Consider the following 27,202-nt stretch of genomic DNA (forward strand, 5'->3'; position numbering starts at 1 on the left):
ACCTGGATTGTGCCCATTTTATCAAGATATCATCTTCCTGCTGACTCTTGGGTGGTCCCATTTCTGTTGGGTGATGTTGACCCAGAAATAACCAAATGTGTCGCAAAATATCTGGTAATAATAGTTCCTTTAAAGGCATGACAAAGCTAAACTATTGTTAACTAGTGATATTATTATTGTAGTTATTGTTATGCCTGAAAAGTAACTAATTTATTGGTAATTGTTATTTTAATTTTAAAGTGTATCAAGTGTTTTAAGAATTCAAAGTTACTGCTGCTGTACATTTTAATAATTTATAATGTTAAAATTATTTTATCGTATGCATGTTGTGCTCAAGACCTTTGGTCAGATGTGCCTGAAATAAAAAAGGCATTGCTTTCAGGTTCTAATCTGATCTGAATAATAATGATAATAAATTTTATACCCTGCCCTCCCCCAGGCAAGCCAGGCTCAGGGTGGCTAACATCATGTAGATATACATAGTACAGTATAAAAGCTAAAACAATCTAAAATCACATTAGTGTTTAGTGACAGTATGAGGTACGATTGCTCACTGAGCTCCAAGCATTTGTTTATGATTGTGATTGTGATTGTGATGATGATGTTGATGATGATGATGATGATGATGAATCGTGTATTTGTTTGATTTTGGTTGTGGTCCAGATGGCCACATTTCACACATGCATGGGAGTTTTCAGCATCTTCCCTCTAGCACCACTGGCCCATCCCATGTTAACAACTGACAATGGTCTCCAACGTCTTTGACCCTCCAGGAACATACATTCTGTGAAGGTGCAAGGGGCTACCATCAGAAGGGGAAACTGGAACACAGACATCTCTTTGATTTGGCCATTATTAATATGGAGCCATCAGTATGGAAGCATGATAAGTTGCAGAGTACCTTTTCAAAGGGGACCTCCCCTCATACTAAAAGTTTTTAAAGTTTCCTTTTATGCAAGCACGTTAATAGTTTTTATTCCAAACCTCTAACCATGTAGAAGGTCTTTTAAGTCTTGTCAGTTTGTGTTTATCTAAGCGTTCTTGTAGCAAGATTACTATAGAAGCATTGGGGTGTTTTCACCACTTCACTATCTAATACCTGGTACACTGCATATATTCCTTCTGGTACTTTGTCAATCATAATAACACATCTGTGAGTGGTGATTGTGTGTGTGTGTGCTGGAAAGAAATACTGCCTTCCTTCTTATTCCAGCAGTATGTTAACACTTAAATGAGAAAAAGGGCACAGCATACATTATGGCACGGCATACTTCAAGAGCTATCATAGAGACTTTTAACGTGAAAAAGACAGAAACATAGAGCTGGAAGCAACCCTAGGGGTCATCTAGTCCAACTCTCTGCATAGTGCAGGAAATTCACAGCTACCCCCTCCCCATTCCTCCAGTGACCCCTGCTGTATGGCCAGAGGAAGGAAAAACACCTCCAGGATCCCTGGGCCAATCTAGGCCACAAGAGTCGAGCACTGACTCATACCTTCCCACACTCCCTCTCGCAATCTGCCTAAATTCATAGAATCAACATTGCTGTCAGATCTACCCTCTGCTTAAAAACCTCCAAAGAAAGAGAGCCCACCACCTCCCAAGGAAGCCTGTTCCACTGAGGAACCGCTCTGTCAGGAAGTTCTTCCTAACGTTTAGCCAAAAGATCTGATTTAATTTCAACCCGTTGGTTCTGGTCCCACCTTCTGGGGCAACAGAAAACAACTCCACACCATTCTCTATGTGACAGCTGTTCACATACTTGAAGATGGCTATTGTATCATCTCTCAGTCGTCTCCTCTCCAGGCTAAACATACTCAGTTCCTTCAACCTTTCCTCATAGGACTTGGTCTCCAGACCCCTCACCATCTTTGTCGCCCTCCTCTGGACGCTTTACAATTTATCAACATCCTTCTTAAACTGTGGTGTCCAGAACTGAACACAGTACTTCAAGAGAAGAGTAAAGCAATACCATCACTTCGCATGATCTGGACACTATATTTCTGCTGATGCAGCCCAAAATCACATTTGCCTTTTTAGCTACCACATCACACTACTGACTCATATTCTGTGTATGATCTATTAAGACCCCTAGATCCTTTTCTCATATGCGACTACCAAGACAAGTCTCCCCCATTCTATAATTATGCATTTGATTTTTCCTATTTAAATGCAGCACTTTATATTTTTCTCTGTTAAAATTCTTTGTGTTAGTTTTAGCCCAGTTTTCTTTTCCAGCCTGTCAAGATCATCCCGAATCTTGATTCTGTCTTCTACTATATTTGCAACCCCTCCAAGTTTAGTATCATCTGCAAATCTAATGAGCATTCCCTCTATTTCTTCATCCAAGTCATTTATAAAAATGTTGAACAACACAGGGCCCAGGACAGATCCCTGAGGCACTCCACTTGCCATTCTTCTCCAAGAGCACTCTTTGGGTGTGATCTGTCAACCAGTTACAAATCCACCTAACAGTGGATCCGAACCACATTTTACCAGCTTGTCAACAAAAATATCACGTGGAACCTTATCAAAAGCCTTACTGAAATCAAGATAAAGTTTGTCCACAGCATCGCCTTGATCCAACAAAGTAGTTACTCTCTCAAAAAAAGAGATAAGGTTACTCTGACATGACTTGCTCTTGAGGAACTCATGCTGGCTATTAGTAATCACAGCCATCTTTTCTAAATGCTTGAGAACTGACTGATGATTTGTTCTAAAAGCTTACCAGGACATCAAGCTGACGGGTCAGTAGTTACCTGTATCCTCCTTTTTCCCCCATTCTCGAAGATGGGGACAACATTTGCCAGCCTCCAGTCTTCTGGTACCTCACCAGAATGATGGACAGACTCTGAAATCACATCAGCAAGTTCCTCTAGTGCCCTCAGATGCAGTTCATATGACCCTGAGATCTTGGTTTCATTTATAGAAGCTGGATGTTTACATACCACCCGTATACCTATCCTAGGCTGCAACTCCCTTCCTTCATCATATGTTCTCTTTTTGCCAAGTTGAGCACCATTTCCCTTGCAAGAGAAAACTGAGGCAATTGAGCAGTTCTGCCCTCTCTTTATCACCTGTTAAAATTCAACTTTCCTCTCCCCTCAGTGGGATTACCAGTTCACTAGCATCTGTCAGACTGAGCTTTAGCTTTTCTAACACTCTCCCTACAAGCATTGGTTACTTGTTTATATTCATTCTTGGTTATAAGGCCCTTCTTCCATTTCCTAAATGTTTTTTTTTTTTTAATTCTCAGATCTTTAGAGCGCTGTTTATGGAGCCACCCTGGCTTCTTTAGGCAGATAGATGGGTTTGGATCCTAAGGGCTCTTTGTGCAAGCAGAATGTTCTAAATAAATACACCTCTGCTCATGGAAGGGGAGTTGGCAGTATCTGTTGGTTTTCTGCTATAGCTCAAGCCCACTATACACATTCCCACACCGTTCCCAAGGATTTCCTCATCCTCTGGACTTGCTTCAGAGGAGTGAGTAATACAGCAGTGGGATACAGAAGGTGAAAAAAACTCCATTTTGCTAGCAGAATTCTCAAAGTTCACTGAATTTCCTAACAACATGATTTACATGCATTCTGTGTGTGCATTTTACAATAAAACCCCGGGGGAGTTTGGAGCACAGTAGGTACTGGCCTTAATAAGTCCAAGTTATTACTGGAACCTTCTTATTCCAGAATCAACCCCTTCAAAACCTTTATTACAGAGAAAGTAGTTTGAAGATGTCATAATCATTGGTGGGGTTGCCAGCCTCCAGGTGGTGGCTGGAAATCTCCTGTTGTTACAACTGATTTCCAGGCGACAGAGATCAGTTCCCCTGGAGAAAATGATCGCTTTGGCAATTGGACTCTATGGCATTGAAATCCCTCTCCTCTCCAAACTCCATTCTCCTCAGACTCCACCCCCAAAATCTCCAGGTATTTTCCAACGTGGAGCTGGCAACCCTAATTGTTGGTGGCAGGTCTAACAATAGTAATAATATGCAATAAAGTTTAGCATTTGTGTAACATTTTCTGAGTGTTCCAGGCTTTCCGCAGATGTTATCTTTACAAACCTTTGTAAAGAAGGTCAGCATTATTATCCCCAAGCGGCAGAGAGAGACTTGCCTAAGACCGCTTAGTGCTTTTCTGACTGAGGCAACCCGAAACCTCCTGGGTCACAGCCCAGTCCCATTGCCATGATGTTGGAAGAGGTCTGCTGATTAAATACAAGTTATGTCATGGATGCCACGGGGGATCTGATTCTCCCTGCCTCCCATGCAACCTGTGGGCCTAAGGGCAGGCACCCAGCAGCTGCCCTCCACTGTTAATGCACATGTGGCAAAACTGTCAACAGACTGCCCAGTAAACTATTAGCTCTGAAAAACCCTAGCTTGTAATTTAAATAACGTTTTTAAACATTATGCACAATGCAATCTTTCCATCGCCAGGGTTATTTGCTATCCAAGTTTTAATCGCAGGTCAGAAACCGAAGAATGTAAGCCAAAAGTCAAGTGGGGTTGATAGTACTAAATATTTGTTTATTTGAAGGATGGGAACGCCTTTAGAGATGACCTTGCTTTCATGGAAATCCAGGGTCCTGTACTGGGGGCCAAAATGAAGCACATGATAACGCAAGCAGTGCCAGTTCAATAATGCCATATTTCATATAGAGAGTCAGCATAGTTGGCTTGTTTCACATTATAAGCATCCCACATATTTAATTTATAGTTTCCTTTATGGCAGTACTATCTATTGAAGGCCCGTCTTACTAAAGTGGTCAGAAAAAGGAAAAGTTGGCTTTATGCTAATATAAAATAAAACCTTCTATGAAAGCACTGGGTTCCTTTAGTGGAACTGAAAACTTGATAATTATAGGATTGACGTGCCAACATGTTATAACTTGATACTTCCTTTGTAATTTATATGATTGTTCCTTTTGAGGCTCTTTTCTTGTGTGCGTGTTTTTTTAAGTAGAACAATCTAAGAAAGAATCTGAAATCATGGATTAGCATTAAAACAAATATGAATACAGGCCCATAGGCAGAGGGTGGATGGACATCCTTTTGCACATAGTGTTTTTCTGTGTCTTTTTGGCAGATTGCTTTTAAGACTAAGATTGCAGACATTAGGATACGTCCAGCTAACAGATTTAGTTAGCATCTGTTGCAGTGTTATTTTTAATAGTCAGAAAATTTTGCACATCTAATACATCAGTACAAATCTTGATGTAATGCCAAATAAAGTACTAAGCATCCAGTTCATCTTAATTGAAAAAATGATTTGTATTTAATTGGGTACAGCAGAGCAAAACTACATGAATGATGTCTAGATCACTCCTAAAATAAAACCTGGTCCTCAGTGAAGCCAGAGGTAGTCATATTAGGCTGCAAACCTAGGAACACTTTCTTGGGAGTAAGACCCATTGAATAAAATGGGATTTGAGACCTGTTTAGGATTGCCCCTGGTTAGTCTAAAAGGTAAAGGTCCCCTGTGCAAGCACCAGGTCATTCCTGACACATGGGGTGACGTCACATCCCGACGTTTACTAGGCAGACTATGTTTATGGGGTGGTTTGCCAGTGCCTACCCCAGTCATTGTCCCTTTACCCCCAGCGAGCTGAGTACTCATTTTACCGACCTCGGAAGGATGAAAGGCTGAGTCAACCTTGAGCTGGCGACCTGAAACTGACTCCCGTCGGGATCGAACTGGCAAGATTTCCCCCTTCAGCTACAGCTTACCGCACTGCTGCCTATTCTATTCCTGAGGAATGATTTTTGGGTGGCATACAATGCAATCCTATGAACACTTTCTTGCAAGTAAGCCCTACTCAATAGGATTCTGAGTAGACCTGCTTAAGATTGCACTGTTAGAAAGCTGCAAGATGAAGGGAGACAGAAAAGCCATTCTGAGACCTTTGCTCAGAGTTCTTATCAAACCCATGGACAATATAGTTATTCCAAGCAAACTAGTTTTGCTAAATGATGGGTTGGATCCTATCACTCTGCTCAGCTTAGTTAATTGTGTTTAGATAAGTAGAGTATGGAATCCAACCCCATTTGCGCTAGCCTAAATTATCACCCAGGCTAGCCTGATCTTGTCAGATCTCAGAAGCTAAGCAGGGTCAGCCCTGGTTAGTATTTGGATGGGAGACCACCAAGGAAGTCCAGGGTTGTGTGCAGAGGAAGGCACTGGCAAACCACCTGTTAGTCTCTTGCCATGAAAACCCCAAAAGGGGTTGCCATAAGTCGGCTGTGACTTGACGGCACTTTACACACACACACACAAATTATCACACTGTCATGATGAAAACTGTAGTACAGGGCGGGGGAAGACCATGTGGTTTGTAGTAAAGAAATTCTTGTTCCACTTCCATTGTGCCCTCCATGGTATGCACAACCAAATACAAAGTGCAAATAAATGCAGGTATTATATACTTCTGCTACCTTAACATTGTAAAATGATGATTCCCAAATCAAATTTTAATCATCTAAATGTTAGTCTAGGCTTTTTGACCCCTGTCAGTACTATGGCTGTTAAATATAAAACAATACATATCCTAAAAACTGATAAGAAATCTTCAGTTAGAGAATGTGCTGAATCTTGATATGATTTGTAAAACAACATTGAAATGTTTTATAGTTATGTAGAGAGTATTCATTATTATTTTTTGCTCCACTAATTAAGGCTCAACACTAGGGATGCCAACCTCCAGGTAGTGGCTGGAGATTTCCCGCTGTTACAGCTCATCTCCAGGCGACAGGGATCAGTTCCCCTGGAGAAAATGGCTGCTTTGGCAATTGGACTCTATGGCATTGAAGTCCCTCCCTTTCCCAAACCCCACCCTTCTCAGGCTCCACCCCCAAAATCCCAACTCGGAGGTGGCAACCCTCCTCAACACAAACTTTAAATGCTTTTTAACAAGAGTTCAAACAAAGTTTGAAGCATCAAAGAAAGATTGGATGGGGATACAGAAAGCTCATACTAGATTCTTGGGTCCGTGATGGCCATTCATGAAGTCTGACTACTTATTATGTATCAAGCCATAAGTCTCATCAAGAAACATTTTCCATTCATTTTGGTAGCACTAGCCAATGTCACTTGTAGAAATAGCAGTTGTGTGGCAACTGTGATTAGAGGGTTGTAGTTTTCGACTAGACAGAAACCCTACATAGCTGAGAGGTTTTATGGAAAGTGGTACCTTTTGAAAAGAGCCACTTAGTCCTTTCCAAGAGGGAAATGGGCGTTTTAATAGGTTTATTTTGTACTTGCAGCAAGCAGCATTGTGTTATCTTCAGATTCCTTCATTGGTGCACAAATAAATTTGCAAAGTTTTTTAACAAAGAAATAGTGTTCTCCTTCGCATTCCTAAAGCTTGCTTAGCAAACTAAACCTTACATATTTAATATTCACACAAATGGCAAATATGACTTAATCGGACCACAAATATTTGTCAGAAGTCCATGGTATCTCATTTTATTTGTTTGATTTGCTGCTATAGCAACTGGATTCCACCACTTTCTGAATTTGGGTGGCAGAAGGGTTGTTAATTCTCCACACACACACACACACCCCCATCAACTGATGATCTATTTGGTTTGAGCTTGGAAAGCAGCATTTCCTGGCCACAATGCTGATCTACTAGTATGTGCAGCTTGAGAATGAACATGATCTTTCTTCAGAACCCAGTCAAGATAAAGGGATGGCTCTGGCTTATGTCCCTCCAGGGGCCCTAGCTTAATACATGTTTCCATGAGCAGCATGTTCAGTTGCCACTTGATAAATGGTGGCCTACGTGTTTGGACTGGGACCGAAGATACAGCATATAAATAGCCCTTGCTGCGTACTCTTGTAGGGTAGCTGGCTGCTTTTCACAAGCATTTGTTTGCTTCCAGTTTGTGCAGCTTTTTGGATTTCACAACTTCTTTTTCCTTTAAAGGATGCTGATCACCAGTATGATGCATACCTCTCCCTCTTTCTTTGATCTACTTGCCCATGGGCTGAGAGTTACAATGAGTTCTGCCAGGTGAAAAATCTTTATTTCATTTATGTCTTGGGAGCCTCATTGCCATAATATTGAGGGGAAAAAACTCCTGCCCTTGTACATTGCTGAGAGATGGGATATCATAGTGGAAGAACACAAGAGCTGTTAACAAGACTGTGTTTATTTGGCATGAAATAGTGAAAATACTGCTCCCAAAATGTTACTTTCTACAATGAGCATACATTAGGGTTTCAGGGGAATCCTAGAGCATCCCGTAATGTGGTGATATCACTTCTGGTTATACAGCTAGAAGTGACATTGCAGCATTTTCCCCCACTGCCCCTGTAAGTGCTGGCAGATGAAGCAGGGTGCCCCAAAGGGTCCTCCTGCTGAAAGTAGGAAAATGGAAAGCCTATCTAGTGGGCCACTGGGGCTCTCTCCCTGTGTGTCTTCTGGAAAATCAGCAATTTAATATCATTATATCAACATAATGATGATAACTGTATGTGTAATAGCTTTTCTGATTTCCCAATGGTTTTTTTTAAATAAAACTCTCCAGCCTCTTTCATTGTGGAGATATATTTTTCCCTTGTATCTCCACAACAGAAGGGGCTAGAGCCCTTAGTTCTTTAAGAAAATGAGAGCTGGGGATTCAGATAAACCTATTACATGTAACATGATGACATAGTAATATAATGATATTCAACTGATAATTTTTGTTAAAAGCCGCCTGTGGCAGGGGGGAGACAATGGCCACATGGGAATAGGGGCAGGGATATTGGCTGCCATGTGGTTGGGGAAATCCAAAGTTTCCCATCCACAGGGCGGCCATCCAGGTTTTACTGTGATCTTTCTCACAACTATGCAGCAAAGCGCACTTGAGAAACATCAAAGAAAAGCTGGCCAAAATCCCTCAGAATGCACAAATGCACCATGATGCTGTGGGGAAGGAGGACCCCCTTCCACTTCTCAACAGTATTGAACTCATGGCAGATAACCTATGTGGAAATAGTCTACATCTAATTCGGAACATGTCTCTAGATGCGGATCATCAAATGTATAAATTAGGGCCATGTGGAGAAAAAGAAGCTCTTTCTACATAGAGCTATGCAGGGCACTAGAGATTCTCCCCCACATACTATGTGGTGTAGTGGTTTGAATGTTTGTGGGTGTGTGCTTGATGCTTGTAAGTTGACAATAAGGTGAGTGAAAACAGAATCTGAGAAGCAAATAGCCAAAAACATTAAGGCAAGCAATAAACATTTCTTCAAATATATCAGGAACAGGAAACTGCCTAGGGAGGCGGTAGGGTCTTTGGATGACCAAAAATTAAAAAAAATGCTTAAGGAAGATGGGGAGATGTCAGAGAAATGAAATGAATTCTTTGCATCTGGTTTCATTGTGGGAAATATAAGACACATATCCATGCCAGAGCTGCTGTTTGGGGGAAGAACTGAGTCAGATGGAGGTTACAAGAGATTAAGTTTTAGAACTACTAGACACACTGAAAACAAAGAAGTCTGCAAGTTCAGGTGGCATAAACACAAGGGTTCTTAAAGAATGCAAATCCAAAATTGTTGATCTACTAATAAGTATATATAACTTGTTGCTAAAATCAGCCTCTGTGCCAGATGAATGAAAAGTAACAAATGTCACCCCAATTTTTTTTAAAAAGTCCAGGGGCATACAGGAAATTAGAGGTCAGTTAACCCATCATCTGTTCCAGGTAAATTAGTAGAACCTGGGAGGGAGAGGAGAGAGATTTGGGGTTTGCTATTTTATTTTTGGTTTTAGCTGGGGATGCTTTTTAACTCTTATTGTAAGCTGCCTTGAACCTTGAGGAAAAGTGGGATATAAATGTTTTAATAAACAGTGTGGTGTAGTGGTTAAGAGCAGTGGTTTGGAGCAGTGGACTGTGATCTGGAGAACTGGATTCCCCATTCCTCCACATGAGCGGCAGACGCTAATCTGGTGAGCAAGGTTGGTTTCCCCACACCTACACATGAAGCCAGCTGGGTGACCTTGGGCTAGTCACACTCTCCCAGCTCCGCCTACCTCACAGGGTGTCTGTTGTGGGGAGGGGAAGGAAAGTGATTGTAAGCCACTTTGATTCTTCCTTAAGTGGTAGAGAAAGTCGGCATATAAAAAAACCAACTCTTCTTCTAAACAAATGAATAAAACCTATTGTTAAAGAGAATTATTAAGTACATTGAGGGGAAAAAGACTGTTGAGGAGAAGTCAGCATGGCTTCTTCAAAGGGAAGTCCTGCCTCACTAACCTCTTGGAGTACTTTGAGCAGGTTAACAAGCATGTGGATTAGTAATATCTAGTAGACATTATATACTTAGACTTCCAAAAGATGTTTGAGAAGGTACCTCGCCAAAGACACTTGAGTAAATTTAGCAATTATGGGATAAGTGGATGCATCCTTGAATGGATGAAAAAATTGGTTAAATGGCAGGAAGTAGAGGGTAGCAATAAATCGACAGTTCTCACAATGGAAGGAAGTGACCAGTTGGGTCCCACAAGGATCAGTATTGGGACCAGTGCTATTTAATTTGTTCATAAATAATTTGGAATTGGGAGTGAACAGTGTAGTAGCCAATTGGTTCTCGTAGGTTATCCGGGCTGTGTAACCGTGGTCTTGGTATTTTCTTTCCTGACGTTTCGCCAGCATCTGTGGCAGGCATCTTCAGAGGAGTAACACTGAAAAACAGTGTCTCTCAGTGTCAAGTGTGTAGGAAGAGTAATATATAGTCAGAAAGGGGTGGGTTTGAGCTGAATCATTGTCCTGCAAAAAGTATCAAAGGTAATGTGCTAATCATTGTCCTGTAAGTATCAAGATAATGTGCTAATGAGGGTGTGGTATGTTAATATGGAACCATTGTATCCTGAAGTGATCTGTTAATGTGTGAAATCCAAAGCTAATCCGCATGGCTATTGTGGACTGTAGTCTTTGTTAGTCTGGAGGTTTTCAAGACAGGAAGCCAAGCCTTATTCATTCTTAAACTCTCTTCTTTTCTGTTAAAGTTGTGTAGTAGCCAAGTTTGCAGACAATACCAAATTATTCAGGATTATGAAAACCAAGGTGAATTGTGTAGAGGCTGCAGGAGGATGTTTGTAAATTGGGTGAGTGGTCAACAACAAGGCAAATGAAGTTCAATCTGGGTAAGTGTAAAGGAATCCATATTGGAACCAAAAAAATCCTACTTTAAAATATATGTTGATGAGATCTGAACTGGCTGAGACTAAAATTGAAATAGATCCTGGAGTTGTAGCAGAAAGCGTGATTAAAATGTTGCCCTACTTATGTTCTTATGTTAATGCCCTGTTGGGATTTGGATGTCTGGGTTCAAATCCACCCTCCAGCAGGAAGTTCACTGGGTAACTTTTAGTTAGTAAGTCTCTCAGTCCAATCTACCTCATAGGGCTGTTGTGAGAGTGAAATGGTTGGCCAGGAGAATGTTTCCCTGAGCTTCCCAGAGGAACAGTAGGATAAAAATGTGATAGACAGTCAGATGTGTACCTCAGTTACCTCTCTGAGATTTTAATTAAATTACCTCTCTGAGATTTTACTAGATATTGCCCTTATTTCCAAAGACTAGAACCCTCTTTATAGAAGGTGAGATTCTCAGTAAGCTGAATTTGTACTGAAATCACCTCCTTTTCTCCTGTGACAGCAAAGAAAGCTTGGTGGAGCAAGCTGTCTGCAAGCAAAAGAGGGTAGGGGCAATTTCCCCTGATTTTCCCTCTTTGCTGCAGCCCATCCCGTAACTAAATGGCATTTTGACTATGAAGATTCACCAGCTCTCAGAGCTGGCTTTTCAGATTTTCACAGGGGGCTGCTGGAGGAAGGGGGAGATAGGGGAAATAGTGTGTGTTTATCTTAGCAATTTCTGGCACAATTTGTCTCTGAGTTGTTTGAAAAATTAGAGTTTACAGATTTGCCAAGAAACTCACAGGAAACATATTGATACCACCATTAATAGACCTTCTTAGTTACGTGCTGCTTACATAAAATGAAAGCAAAGAAGGAGGGGCCAACTGTTGCCTGGATCCATCTGTGGACTTGATTATTCCTTGTCATTAAATCTTATTTCAGTTGATTGATTCCTAAATGTTAATTCTGATTTCAGTATGTTTCCTCCTTCATGTCTTGTGAAGGAGGGAGTTATAGAACAGCTGCAAAGGAGCTGATGCCCTTTTAGAGTTTGTGTGAGTCAGGCATGTGTCAGATCAGCCAGATACGTCTCATTTGAATTTATTTTGAAGGCCTTTCCCTTATCCTGGGGGGGAAATTACATTGTTCTGTTTGTACTTTTGATAGAAATTGATGTTTGGGGATGAATGTATCAATCCTATATTAATTGATGAAAACTGACAGTAGGGGAGAGTAGAACAGATGAAATTATTTTTGTTTGAACGTCACTCCGCCAAAAGCCAGAGAGAAGGAGAAAGCATATAGTCCAGGGTGGGTGATTCCTCAACCCTCTCTTTAGTGCAATGCCAATGTGGCTTTCAAGTTCTTAGGAAGGTGGATACAGGGGGAAAGTTGACAGTCTCCTGTTCTAGACTGCCATGGGGTGGTGCCCTCATAAAGAGATAATGTATAACAAAGGAAGGTGCAATATGAAACATAATAAAAGGATTACAGTGTAATACAGCATAATAATATGATTATAATGTGATAAGAAGAACCAAGTGATACCTCTAAATGGTGGGTTCTGCTGAACAAGCAACTATTGTTTGTGCAGGGCACAGCAAACCAGGATCTTTGACCTAAAGAGGTGGCTTTGAGTGGCAAGTCTTTAGCAGGAAAAGGATGGCAAAGACCTGATTTAAAAGGGAATACAGAGTTTATTTAGGAACCCCGTGGCGCAGAATGCTAAGCTGCAGTACTGCAGTCTAAGATCTGCTCACGACCTGAGTTCGACCCTGACGGAAATTGGTTTCAGGTAGCTGGCTCAAGGTTGACTCAGCCTTCCATCCTTCCAAGGTCGGAAAAAAGAGTACCCAGCTTGCTGGGGGTAAAGGGAAGATGACTGGGGAAGGCACCGGAAAACTACCCTATAAACAAAGTCTGCCTAGTAAACGTCTGGTTGTGACGTCACTCCATGGGTCAGGAATGACCAGGTGCTTGCACAGGGGACCTTTACCTACAGAGTTTATTGAGGGATTTGGTATAATAGAGGGGGGAACTTATCCTAAACAAATACTAGCAGCACTAAACTAAAGCACAGAAACATTCCTTATCCCAGTTAATATAGCAACAACTAACAAAATGTTCAGCAAATTCCTTCAATTTGGAACAGGAGTTAATCTTTGAGCTAAAGGTGTGGAAAATGGGGGAGGATAGATCAGCCCTGACCTGGATGGCCCAGGCTAGCCTGATCTCGTCAGATCTCAGAAGCTAAGCAGGGTCAGCCCTAGTTAGTATTTGGATGGGAGACCACCAAGGAATACCAGGGTTGCTGGGCAGAGGAAGGCACTGGCAAACCACCTCTGTTAGTCTCTTGCCATGAAAACCCCAAAAGGGGTTGCCATAAGTCGGCTGTGACTTGAAGGCACTTTACACACACATAGATCAGGGGGAGAACAAAGATTACCTCTCCTATTCTGCAAGAAATCAGATGAAAGAAGGAGGAATCCAGTGTGTACTGGGAGTCTGTTGCAGTTCAGCTAGTATCCAGGATTAGAGAGAGAGACTCTTTCCTGGCTCTAAAACCAGGTTAATTATACAGTTTTGGGCCCATAGCATAAAATGGGTTCGTCTCAGGAAACAAAAGATTATGACAGAGGATAAAGGAATTCTTGAGAGTAAACTATAGAACTGACTAAACACCACCAGGAAGGGCAATTTTTGATTGAATTATAATTCAGGATTACAAAAAAACTGTAGATATTAAGGTGAGTCGTGTCTTGGGCAGGAAATTTGGGGACAGTGGAAAGCTTTGAGTCGAAGCTTCCAGACTTTCTCAGGGCACTTAACGTCTGAATAGTGTTAATGGTCAGTGATTGCATATCATGTACAAACAGTACAGGAAGAGGCATCTTTGTCTTCTGGCCTGGTGTGGCTTGATTGCTGTTGGCACACCCTGATTTCTCCGAAAGAGGCTTCCTTGGAAGCATTGCTGTGGTTGATGTCCAAAGATCCTCTGCCGTGTTCACCGCTGCACGGTTCCCTGTGAGACACAAAGCGTGGCAATTGTCCCCCCATGTTCTGTGTGTGTCTCATGGGACTTGCTCACGATGTTACACTGGCACGTCCATCCATTCAGGCTGGGAGGGAGGCTGTGCAGTTGAAAGGGGGGGGATGGCAACACCCTGGCACAAAAGACTTGAGACTCGCCCATCTATCTTGCTAGAAGGAACAGCTTTTCAAAACAAAGCTATCTGGTAATTCTCAAGCTGTAGTGGCTAAGAAATTGGCATACTGGAAGAAAGGAAGAAAGGCAATATAAACACTCTTACCTACTTTGAAAAGTCTCTTCTGTCAGATATGAAATCAGGTCAATTTCAGGAAAAGCACCAACAAGAGGAAACCACATATTGAAATGAAGAGGTGATAATAGCAGTCAGCTGGAGAAAGCCAAAGAATACCAAGGTGCTAATTATATGTGCTGTACATTGCTGGGAAGGAAGCTTAGAAGGGAGAAGAGAAATATTTTGAAGTACACAGTGAGTATTGAAAATCTGACCTTTTATTTAGCTTGCAGTTGATTTTGATTTCCCATTGAAGTTGATGCAAGGTTAATCATTGTACAAAGAAAATTCTCTGCTTTCTGCAAAGCTCCCTGTTCTGAATTTACAGGGATTGTAAAAATTTACCTGTTTCTAAAGTATGACTTCCATTTTATTTATTATACTGGTTTCACTACGTTTGTGCTATCTGAGTAAGTCCAATTTGTCCTGTTAGCTGATTGCTGGAGACCTTTATTAGCATGTTCAAGAGATATTTGTTCATGCTACCAAAGTTGTTTAGTGGCCGGGATCCACTGAACTGTGTGACTAATTCTATTTGACTAATTCTATTTGTGAAAACAATTTGCACTAACACATGCCTTGTAACAACCTGCATTTGAAAACTGAAGGGCTTTCACTAATGGAGTAAAGTAAGGAAGAGTGAGCTCTGAAGTTCCAAGAACAGAAGTCTAAAATGGCAGAGGGTATGGCCAAGCCTTCAGCATACCTAAAATAGTTTACTAGATCCCAACCATAGTCCAAACAGAAGTTGGGTTTAACAGTATTTGTTGATGTAACATGATAATATAGCATTCCAAAAGCAGGTTAAAAAGGAAAATAAAGAGACATTGTTCCCATTAAACCAATAAAGAAACTGAACTCTGGAGATTATGGGCTGGATCCAATGGTTCCCTTCTTCTGTGTGGATTCTGCTACCTCTGATGCCAATGGCAGGGAGAAACCTCCAGCGGGGGCAATGCTAGAATGTTAAGTCTGGAGCAAGTTCGGTCCATTTCCTTTTAAAACATGAAGGGCCATGGGTGGAAGTCAGGTCTATGTGAACATCAGCTGTTAATCGGCATCTCTCTTCAACTAAATAGCTGTAGTAGACATACAGACCTAACATTTGAAGGGTTTGGAGCACCTTTCGTATGGGGAAAGGTTGGAGAGTCTGGGTCTTTTCAATATAGAAAAAAGATGGCTAAGGGAAGACATGATAGAGATGTATAAAATTATGCATGGGGTGGAGAAATTAGATAGATGGAATATTGGTTCTCGTAGGTTATCCGGGCTGTGTAACCGTGGTCTTGGTATTTTCTTTCCTGACGTTTCGCCAGCAGCTGTGGCAGGCATCTTCAGAGGAGTAACACTGAAGGACAGTGTCTCTCAGTGTCAAGTGTGTGTAAGAAAATACCAAGACCACGATTACACAGCCCGGATAACCTACGAGAACCAATGAACTCTGACCGTGAAAGCCTTCGACAATATTTTGAACGCCTCTACGGGGAGGAAATATTTCAACAGCTGACTATATATTACTCTTCCTACACACTTGAATCTGAGAGACACTGTCCTTCAGTGTTACTCCTCTGAAGATGCCGGCCACAGCTGCTGGCGATACGTCAGGAAAGAAAATACCAAGACCACGGTTACACAGCCCGGATAACCTACGAGAACCAATGAACTCTGACCGTGAAAGCCTTCGACAATAGATGGATTATTGTCAAACGGTCAGAGTTCATTGGTTCTTGTAGGTTATCTGGGCTGTGTGACCGTGGTCTTGGTATTTTCTTTCCTGACGTTTCACCAGCAGCTGTGGCAGGCATCTTCAGAGGAGTAACACTAGATGGAGCTTCTTCTCCCTTTCCCATAATATTAGAACTTCAAAGCACCCAATGAAATTATTGGGAAATAACTTCCGGACCAAAAAAAAAGTTATTTTCTCTATGTGTAGTTAAACTGTAGATATCACTATCAATAGAGACAATGATGGCCATCGGCATGGTGGCAGAAAGTGCCTTCAAGTTGCAGCTGACGTATGGTGACCCCATAGGGTTTTCAAGGCACGAGACAAACCAGAGGTCGTTTGGCATTGCCTGCCTCTGCATAGCAACCCTGGTCTTCCTTGGTGGTCTCCCATCCAAGTACTCTTCAGGGCTAACCCTACTTAGCTTCCGCCATCTGCTGATTGGGCTAGCCAGGACCATCCAGGTCAGGGTGGCCATCAGCACATATGGTTTTAAAAGGGGGGTTAGACAGATTCATGGAGGAGAGGTTTAGCAATGGCTACTAGTCATGGTGAGTGATCCCACAGCTCTGGCCCCTTCTTCACTCAATGGAGGAGTGGGAGCAAGCTGTGGGGAACAGCATCACGCAACGTAATTTCCCCCAGTCTCTGCCCTTTCAGCAGCAGCAGCTTTGATCTGGACCCTCAGCATCTTGATGGATATGGATATCTGCTGATACAGATACACTGTTTTGCATTGCAGTTGTTGTACAATCAATTAAAAGAACACACACATCGTTAGAACTTTAAAAACTCTCCTCTTTACAAACCTCATCTGACATTTATTTAGTTTCTTAGCAGATTAACAAGAAAGATGCTTTAAAAAAAAAAAAGGAAGCCTGGAGAAAAACAATAGTTACATGACATCAGTGCATACAAATCCAATGATTGTGGAGACTACATTTTGCCAGAAAACCCTTGAGTGAAAAAAATACATAACTTGACTGTAAGTTATATGAATTGAGTTATAGCTTTCTATTTCTACACTTTTACAGAGCTGGGGGAAATTTGATTAAAAAAGCAAGCAGTAAAGATTTTTCGATGCCACAGACACATAATTATTTATTTGGAATATATGTGTATCATTTCTCAGCCACAATGGTCCCAAATGATTCCAAGTACTAATAAAGCAACAATTACAAATCATATTAATTGAAGCAATGACACATTTAAAAGTACAAAGCAGCAATTGCATCACAAAAGAAAGCCAAAAGCCTGCACTGAATCAAAGCTCAGAATTGTCAAGTTCAAACAGGAAAAGATCAGCAATTAGATTATCTTTCCTCTCTGAAGAGGAGGGAAAGAAGGTGCCAACCTGACCTTCAGGAGGAGAGAATTAGGGTTGTACACTCGTGACTAAACAAACGAAACAATGAACTGAAAACCCCTGTTTGTTTTCTTAGTATCAAAAATGAAGGGGAAAACAATGAATAAACACTCATTCAGTCATTGTCCTTCCATCCTCCCCTTATCCACCTCCCCTTCCTTCTCCTTTAGCTGCACTTAGCCGCTGTGGTGGCCTTGCCAGGTGTTAGACTTGCAATGGTACCTGGCCAAGTGGGAGATGGTTCAGGTGGGGGGCTGGCCGGCCAGCCAGTGGCATACAGAGGGTCTCTCTTTTCCCCTGCCTCCGTGGTCCCCCCCAGGTGCATTTTCTAATTAATCCAGGGCACTGTGCCTTGGTGCACCCTGGGATATGTAGTTCTCTAGGAGGGAAAGAGAGGGAGAAGGAATGGGGAAAGGAGGCATTTCCAGTTGGAACGAAAGTAGAGCCAGTGTGGTGTAGTGGTTAGAGTTTCAAACTAGGATCTGGGAAACACAGGTTTGAATCCTCACTCAGCCATATTCCAAATGCTAGGTAACCTTGGGCCACTCAAATACTCTCCACCTAACCTACCTCACATGGTTGTTGGGAGGACAAAATAAAGAAGAGGATAACAATATAAGCTGCTTTCAGTCCCTTTAGGGAGAAAAACAGGATATAAGTGAAGGAAGGAAGTAAATAGAATAGGGATGCCAGCCTCCAGGTGGGACCTCGGGATACACCGGAATTACACCTCGTCTCCAGACTACAAAGATCACTTCCCCTGGAGAAAATGAATGCTTTGGAGGGGAAAATCTATAGTACCCCCCCCCCCCGAGGTCCCTGTTCTCTCCAGGTTCCATCCCCAAATCTCCAGGAGTTTCTTAACTTGGACCTGGCAACCCTAAAATATAATAATGAAAATGAATGTGTGCCAGGATATAAAACAAAAATAAAAAAGCTTTTGAAACAAAAAGGAATGAAAATAGAAAAACAAAACAAAAATGTACATCTCTTTAGTGAATTCCACAGTTTTAAAACCACCGTTGAAAGGCCCTGCTCATGATTGATAATCTAAACTCCGCAATTGCTAGCATTTGACACAGGCCATGACGTAAATAATAAAACTGCATGATTCACCTCAGGCCCTGCTCCATGTTCCATTTGTACAGATGCTCATATAGTTTTTTAAAGCAGAAACAAAAAGATGTAGTTTGTTTAAAACAGTGCTTCTGTACAAAAGCTACAGTATTAAATCAAGAGAATGCAAAGGGAAATCTACTGAATGCAGAAGAATTTGCAAGGAAATGGTTGACTTTTTCTTTTTGTTTTACCAGTTACAGTGCTCAAATTGAAGGAGGCTAATTGGATTATTTCCAAAATGAATGAGATACTAGACTTAAGAAATCGACTGTTTGCATCTTCTTTTTCTTGTTCTCATAACTCATAATGCTTTGTATTCTGACAATTATTTATTAAAACCCACAACAGCATTTTAAACTAGCAAAAGAACTATCTGCAGTGGGAGATATCCTGATTGGATGGACTAATGTACAATGAAGGGGTATGATGGAACTGTGGCAGAAAGCTTTGCCCCACCCTACATGTATGTATTGTACTCACACACATATGGCTTTTTCCATTTAATTGGTAGGGGCTTTAAAGGGGTGGGATTACGGTTATCATCTCCGGGTTGGGAAACTTTTGAGATTTTAAGGGTGGAGCCTGAGGAGGACAGGGTTTGGAAAGTGGGAGGGGCTTCAATGGGGTATATGCCGTACCGTCCACCTTCCAAAGCGGCTATTTTCTCCAGGTGAACTGATCTCTGTCACTTGGAGATCAGTTGTAATAGTGGGAGATCTCCAGTCACCACCTGGAGGTTGGCAGCCCTTGGTGGGACTGCCACTGCAATGCTGCTTCCTCTATGCCCATTCATTCCACACCCTTTGGAGAAGGCTCCTTGCTTCCCCTTCCCCTTCAAGTAATAGCATGGTATAGTATAGTGAGGGGAAAAAGTATTTGATCCCCTGCTGAATTTACCCGTTTGCCCTCTGACGAAGAAATGACCAGTCCATAATTTTAATGGTAGGTCTATTGTAGCTGTGAGAGATAGAATAACAACAGAAAAACCCCCAGAAACCCAGAAGACAAAAGTCAGAGATTATTGTGCATTATAATGAGTGAAATAAGTATTTGATCCCTTTGCAAAAGATGACTTAGTACTTGGTGGCAAAACCCTTGTTGGCAATTACAGAGTTCAGACGTTTCTTGTAGGTGGCCACCAGGTTTGCACACATCTCAGGAGGTATTTTGTCCCACTCCTCTTTGCAGATCCTCTCCAAGTCAGTAAGATTTCGAGGCTGATGTGTAGCTACTCGAACCTTCAGCTCCCTTCACAGATTTTCAATGGGATTAAGGTCTAGAGATTGGCTAGGCCACTCCAGGACCTTAATGTGCTTCTTCTTGAGCCACTCCTTTGTTGCCTTGGCCATGTGTTTTGGGTCATTGTCATTCTGGAATACCCATCCTCGACCCATTTTCAATGCCCTGGCTGAGGGAATGAGGTGCTCACCCAAGATTTGACGATACATGGTCCCGTCCTTCGATGCGGTGAAGGTGTCCTGTCCCCTTAGCAGAAAAACACCCCCAAAGCATAATATGTCCCCCTCCATGTTTGACAGTGGGGATGGTGTTCTTGGGGTCGTAGGCAGCATTCCTCCTCCTCCTCCAAACATGGCGAGTTGAGTTGATGCCAAAGAGCTCGATTTTGGTCTCATCTGACCACAACACTTTCACCCAATTCTCCTCTGGGTCATTCAGATGTGCATTGGCAAACTGCAGATGGGCCTGTACATGTGCTGTCTTGAGCAAGGGGACTTTGTGGGCTCTGCAAGATCTCAGTCCTTCACGGCGTAGTGTGTTACCAACTGTTTTCATGGTGACTATGGTCCCAGCTGCCCTGAGATCATTGACAAGTCCCCCCCCCCGTGTAGTTCTGGGCTGCTTCATCACCGTTCTCATGATCATTGCAACTCCACGAGATGAGATCTTGCTTGGAGCCCCAGACTGAGGGAGGTTGACAGTTATTTTGTGTTTCTTCCATTTGCTAATTATTGCACCAACTGTTGTCACCTTCTCACCAAGCTGCTTTGCAATAGTCTTGTAGCCCAGTCCAGCCTTGTGCAGGTCTACAATCATGTCCCTGACATCCTTGGACAGCTCTTTGGTCTTGGTCATGGTGGCTAGCTTGGAATCTGATGGATTGATTGCTTCTGTCGACAGGTGTCTTTTGTACAGGTACTCTAATGAGCTGGGATTACAGGTAAGACCTCTCCCTTACAGCAGGTGCTTCTAATCTCAGCTCGTTACATACAGTGAAGATACCAGGTAGTGTCAGGCTGCTATCTCGGTTTCAGTATTGTTTCTGTGTTGGTACTGTACTGTCTAGCCTCAAGGCCGACCACACATACCAAGGCCTGGGAACACTGCTCCTGGGAAAGTTGACTCTGTTTGTGTATGCTGACGGTGTATAATCTCCCGCCATTTACTGCCTTATATTATCGTTCGGTTAGTGAGACTCCCATAGCTGCCATAGTTCCCTGTTTGCACTGTATTGCCTTTTTGACCAGTAAAAGCCATCTGATTGGATTCTGTACGACTCTGTGGTGATTTCTGGTTCTAAGGGTCAGGAGCTTACATTATGGCAGCTAACACTCCTTCTTTATTGTACTACTAGTCAGGCTGGAGCCCAGGAGGGTTCACCTGCCGCTTGGATGGGAGCTGAGAAGCTCTCCGAGTGCCTATTATCCTGGCTTCCTCTCGAAAGGATCCCACCCTGTTACAGGACATAGTCGCCGAACTCTTCAGGACTACCCTAGAGGTTTGCCGCTTGAGGGGACTGGTACAGGAACAGTGGCAATCTCTTAAAGGGACTCTCTGGATGTTGACGTCGGAGGATACTGATACTCGTTTAGATCTTCAAGACTTGGATCAATTACTGGACGATGCCCGCTTGGCAACTGAGGATTTACAAATATTAACTGGACTTTTGGATAATCTTATTTCTCGAGAAACTCTTTCTACCATGGCGGGAGCCCCGCCGGAGGGTTTTTCCCTGGTCCCGGATGCAGCCAGTTGTCAGGCTGAGGCCAAGCGAGTCGCTATTAGCACCGCTCTTCTCCTTGTGGAATGTACAAAGGACACCCCGGTAGCCACCTTGGCTCAAGTTTTGACCTCGACTTTTGGAGCCGAGGCACCCGCACTGGCGGTTCGAGTACAACCTCTGCTGGGCGGGGAACCCGACCCCATACTCTCACTCCTGGAGACAGAACTTTTGCCGCGCATTACGGCAGAGGCTGCCCTAAGACTTGAGAACGCCAAAGTTCTTGCGGATCAGCAAGCCGCCGAAGCGGCTAAGGTCGCACGAGAGAGAGAAGCTGCGGAAGCAGCCAGGGCGGCTGCAGCAAGGATTAGGGATCGGGCGAACGTGGACACGCGCCCCAAGGACAATGTACAAGGGCTATCAGGTCTGTCTTTTTCCCCGGCGTTTGTCCCGTCGCGCGCGACCCAACGCGCACGCCGTTTGGCTGACCGACGTCGAGACTCAGGAGAGTCTGAAGACGAGGATCTATATGGGGATAGCTCTCAATGGGCCACAAGCTTCCGGACCAGTAAACCTCATCTTACTGGTGGCCCAAGTGAGGAGGTTCATCTCTTACGAGCCCAGAATCGGGAGCTCTCCGACCGTGTTGATCAACTCCAGGAACTAATGGAGCGTATGCTTCAGGAGAACAGGCAATTACAACAAACCCTGATAGCTCAGAGACAGCCCGTTCCGATACCGGGTCAGGGGGTACCCGTACAGCCACCCCAACCACCCGCTAATGTGCCTGCTCCACCCTTGCCTCCTGGAGCTCCTGTTGTTCCTCCGCCCGGACCACCCGTGCAACCGGGCCAACCTGCGCCCGGCCCTTGGAAGCAACTCAAATTGAGGACTACGTACGACGGATCTCTCGAGACTTTGCCTTGTTTCTTGCATCAAGTGGACAGTTATATGCGAGAACAAGGACAACTTTTCCCCACGGAAGATAGCCGGGTGCGTTATGTAGCTTCCCTTCTGACAGGTAAAGCGGCTGACTGGATGGTCCTCCAGTTTGACACCCGCTCTCGTGCTATTCGTTCCCTCAACAACTTCATGACTGCCCTGAGAAGGAGGTTTGAGGACCCCTTCCTGGGGGAAAGAGCCAAAACGGAACTCTTACAATTAAAACAAGGCTCTGCTACAGTTCGAGAATTTGCCGATGAATTTCAACGACTGGCAAGTAAAATTGTAGGTTGGCCCGAGACCACCCTGATCCATCATTTCAGGGAAGCCTTGCATCCTGACATTCTGAACTGGTCTTAAATGCGGGGCGATCCCGATACCCTCGAAGACTGGATCCTATTGGCCGAGGAAGTGGAAAGCCGCCGACGCTTTATTTCTCTCGTCCGTCAAAAGCACAAGGAAAAAGGCACCCAAAAGCCTCAACCCAAGGCACCACTGCTCGTCCCACGACATCCCCCACGTCCGCCCCAGGAACGTGAAGCCCGATTTCAGAGGGGTGCCTGTCTTACTTGCGGAGAAATGGGCCACTTTGCAGCCGTTTGCCCGCGCCGCCAGGAATTATTTCGTCCCAGCACGACAACCCGCGCCCGAGGTCGTCCACCACGCAGAGGCACCGTGGCCACCCGCAACGCAGCTCCGGGAAGACCCACACCCTCTGCACTCCATGCCGGGGACCCAGCCTCCCTGCCTACTACCAACGACCCCGCCGGGTCTCGGATTACAAGTGCCCCATTGGGGGACAACTTTCCCTCTTCGGATGAGGAAAATCCTTGGAATTCTCCAGCCTTAAACCTGGAATCTCCACTCGACTTGTCAAAAAAACGACTCCGGTCTGTGGTGAATGGAGCGTCTCCACAGACCTCTCAGGATCCTCCTATCAAACCGAATGCTCCTACCAAAATCAAAGAAGTGGACTCCACCGTCTACGTGGATGCAGTTTTACAACACCTTAACGGTGGTCCACAACTACCCGTCAAAGCACTAATTGACTCCGGTTGCTGTCGCACTCTCATAAGCGAAGCCACTTTTGCTGCACTCAGAGCCGACTCTGAGGCTTTACCCGCCCCTGTCCAATTTGCCCAAATGGACGGAAGCCATTTCCAGGGGGGTCCAGTTGATCACCGCACCATAGGGGTGGCAATGGGAATTGGCTCCCACTGGGAGCAAATAGACTTCACTATAGCCCCTATCCGTTTTGAAGTGGTCTTAGGTATTAACTGGATTAAAGGACACAGTCCCAGCATTAACTGGGAAACAAACACTATCTCCTTCGCCAGTCCTATGTGCGATCAGCACCGGCAGAATTTTGCGCTGTTATATCCACCCGTCCCAGCATTGGCCTCCGATGTCCCAGCGCTTCCAATCCTACCTAACGCCTATCGAGACTTCGTGGATGTCTTCGACCTTAAAGAATGTGACACCTTACCCCCCCACCGAGCCTCGGACTGTACAATTGAGGTGGTCAAGGACTGCACATTAACCAAAAGCAAAATTTACCCTATGAGCGCTTCCGAGCGCACTGTTCTCCGGGACTTCCTTGACAAAAACCTCGCCAGAGGGTTCATTCGCCCATCGAATGCCCCGAACTCGGCCCCCGCGTTTTTTGTCCGAAAAAAGGAGGGCGACCTTCGTTTATGCATTGACTTCCGAAAACTCAATGCGGTTACCCAAACCAACGCCTATCCTATCCCATTAATTTCTGATATTTTGGGACAGTTACAGGAGGGCAGGGTATTCTCCAAACTAGACTTGGTGGAAGCCTACTACCGAGTCCGCATCCGCGAAGGAGATGAGCACCTCACTGCCTTCTCTAGCTGTTTCGGTATGTATGAATTCCTCGTGATGCCGTTCGGATTAAAAGGGGCCCCGGGGGTCTTTATGCAACTCATCAACGAAATCCTTCATGACTTGCTATATCGCGGGGTGGTGGTTTATTTAGACGACATTCTTATTTATTCAAAAACCATGGAAGAGCATGTGACTCTAGTCCGAGAAGTTCTGCAGCGCCTGCGCGACCACCAACTCTTTGCCAAACTGGCTAAATGCGAGTTTCATCAAAGCCAGCTCACATTCTTAGGATACATAATCTCCCACCAAGGTCTTCGCATGGACCCTGTCAAAGTCCAAGCCGTTCTCGATTGGACTCCCCCCACCAACCGCAAGCAAGTGCAACAGTTTTTGGGGTTTGCAAACTTCTATCGAGGGTTCATTCCTAACTTCGCACAAGTGGCCCTACCCATTACTGATTTACTAAAAACCAAAGGGAAAGCAAACACGGCTACCTTACCTTCCGCAAAAATCCTGTGGACTGATCAATGCCAAGCTGCGTTTGTAGCTCTCAAACGCCTCTTCACATCCGAACCCGTATTACAGCACCCGGACCCAAACCAAATGTTCGTTGTGCAAGTCGATGCCTCCGATGTAGCTATGGGAGGGGCCCTTCTCCAGAAAGGTCCGGATGGTCTTCTTCACCCCTGCGCTTACTTTTCGAGGAAATTTGCGCACGCACAATTGAACTGGCCCATTTGGGAAAAAGAGGCAGCGGCCGTTCACCATGCCCTAACTCTGTGGAGACAATTCTTAGAGGGGTCCAATATCCCCTTCGAGGTTTGGACCGATCACAAGAATCTAGCTGCCCTCACAGGGTCCCATAAACTATCAGCGAAACAACAACGTTGGGCTGAATTCTTCGCTCAGTTTCGTTTCGTCCTAAAGCATGTTCCTGGGAAGCAAAACGTTCTCGCAGATGCCCTCTCCCGGTTGCCACAGTACCCGGTGAAACTCGAGAGACCGACTAACTCTCTGTTCACCCCTACGCAAAGGGGAGCCCTTCCTGTACTGGCCGTGCAAACTCGATCTCAGCGACAGCATCCCAGATCCAGTTCTCCAGCACCTCCAACCCGAGCGGCTACCCAACCGCCCTCGCAACAGCAACGAACCGACGATCCCGATCCTCCATCCCCACCGGCTGCCCTACCGCCTACGACCTGCGCACCACCGCACGTAAGCTCTACCCCCATCACTACTCCTAAAACTACTATAGCCGGGGGGGGGGTCCCGCCAAGATTCCCATCTCCGAATCCTTTTTAAATACCCTTCGGGACCACTGCCTTTCTGAACGCTCCACTCACACCCTACCCCCTGGGGTAATGGAACAAGGGGGCTCATGGTACAAAGACTCTAAATTGTACGTACCCAAGGCACTTCGCAAAGACGTTTTACACTTAGCTCATGGAGTAAAAACAGCTGGACACTTTGGATTCCTAAAAACTCTCCACCTATTGCGCCGACAATTTTGGTGGGGGGGAATGCGTTCCGATGTTGACTCTTTTATTCGTAGCTGCCCTGTTTGCGCTACAATGAAACGCTCACAAGGCAAACCCCCGGGACTACTGCAACCTCTAGAAACACCCAACAGACCGTGGGAAGTGATTGCTATGGACTTTATGACTGATCTCCCTCTCAGCGGGGGAAAAACTGTATTATGGGTTGTTACCGACTTGTTTTCCAAACAAATCCATTTGGTACCATGCGCAGGAATCCCCTCTGCTCAAAAACTGGCCCGCCTCTTCGTGACACATATCTTCAAATTACATTCGTTTCCGCGCAAAATAATCTGTGACCGCGGCAGTAGCTTTGTTTCCAAGTTTTGGAAAGCATTTCTCAAGTTGGTGGGGGTAGAACAAGGATTGTCTACTGCATACCATCCCCAAACCGATGGTCAAACTGAACGTGTAAATGCTGTCCTTGAATGTTATTTACGCTGTTATGTTAACTACCACCAAGATAACTGGGTAGAAATGTTGCCTTTTGCAGAATATGCCTACAATAACGCTGTACATCAATCTACAGGTTTTAGCCCATTTTATGCAGTGTATGGGCAAGATTTTGGTCCTGTTACTCCCACAAGCACTGTAGAGGGGGAGGAAGATCCTGACATTGCTTCCTGGGCACACACCCTCCGTACCACTTGGCCTTGGCTCATTAACAATCTCGACCGAGCCAAGCGCAAATACAAAGCACAAGCTGATAAACACCGTTCCCCCGGGGGTGAACTGCGAGTGGGGAAATTGGTCTATCTTTCCACCAAAAACTTACGTTCCACCCGTCCGTGCCTTAAACTCAATGCTAAATTCATTGGCCCATTCCCGATCACACGGGTCATAAATCCTGTCACGGTGGAATTAGCTCTCCCGAAAACCCTGAGGCGTGTGCATCCCGTTTTCCACATTAGCCTCCTGAAGCCCCATACGGCCTCTCCGCAATGGCATCCCGATCCGCCCCCCGAACAGCCCATTATGGTGGGGGGGGAAGAGCACTTCGAAGTCTCCAAAATTCTTGACTCCCGTGTTCACCATGGAAACCTACAGTATTTGGTCCGGTGGAAGCACTTCCCCCCTGCCTACGACGAATGGGTTCATGCACGAGATGTCTCCGCCCCCAAACTAATCGATGCCTTTCACACTGCCTACCCGGACAGGCCATCCCCCTTATCGACTGGGAGGGGGCCTTAAGGGGAGCAGGATGTCAGGCTGCTATCTCGGTTTCAGTATTGTTTCTGTGTTGGTACTGTACTG

General features: G+C 44.4%; 1 protein-coding gene across 2 annotated transcripts in view; it reads left to right on the forward strand.

Annotated features, from left to right (window-relative positions):
* Window positions 1-27,202, forward strand: part of AIG1 (androgen induced 1) — a 154,612-nt gene that overhangs the window by 75,355 nt on the left and 52,055 nt on the right. The window lies entirely within an intron of this gene.

Source organism: Euleptes europaea, chromosome 7 (assembly GCF_029931775.1).
Source record: "Euleptes europaea isolate rEulEur1 chromosome 7, rEulEur1.hap1, whole genome shotgun sequence".
Lineage (NCBI taxonomy): Eukaryota > Metazoa > Chordata > Lepidosauria > Squamata > Sphaerodactylidae > Euleptes > Euleptes europaea.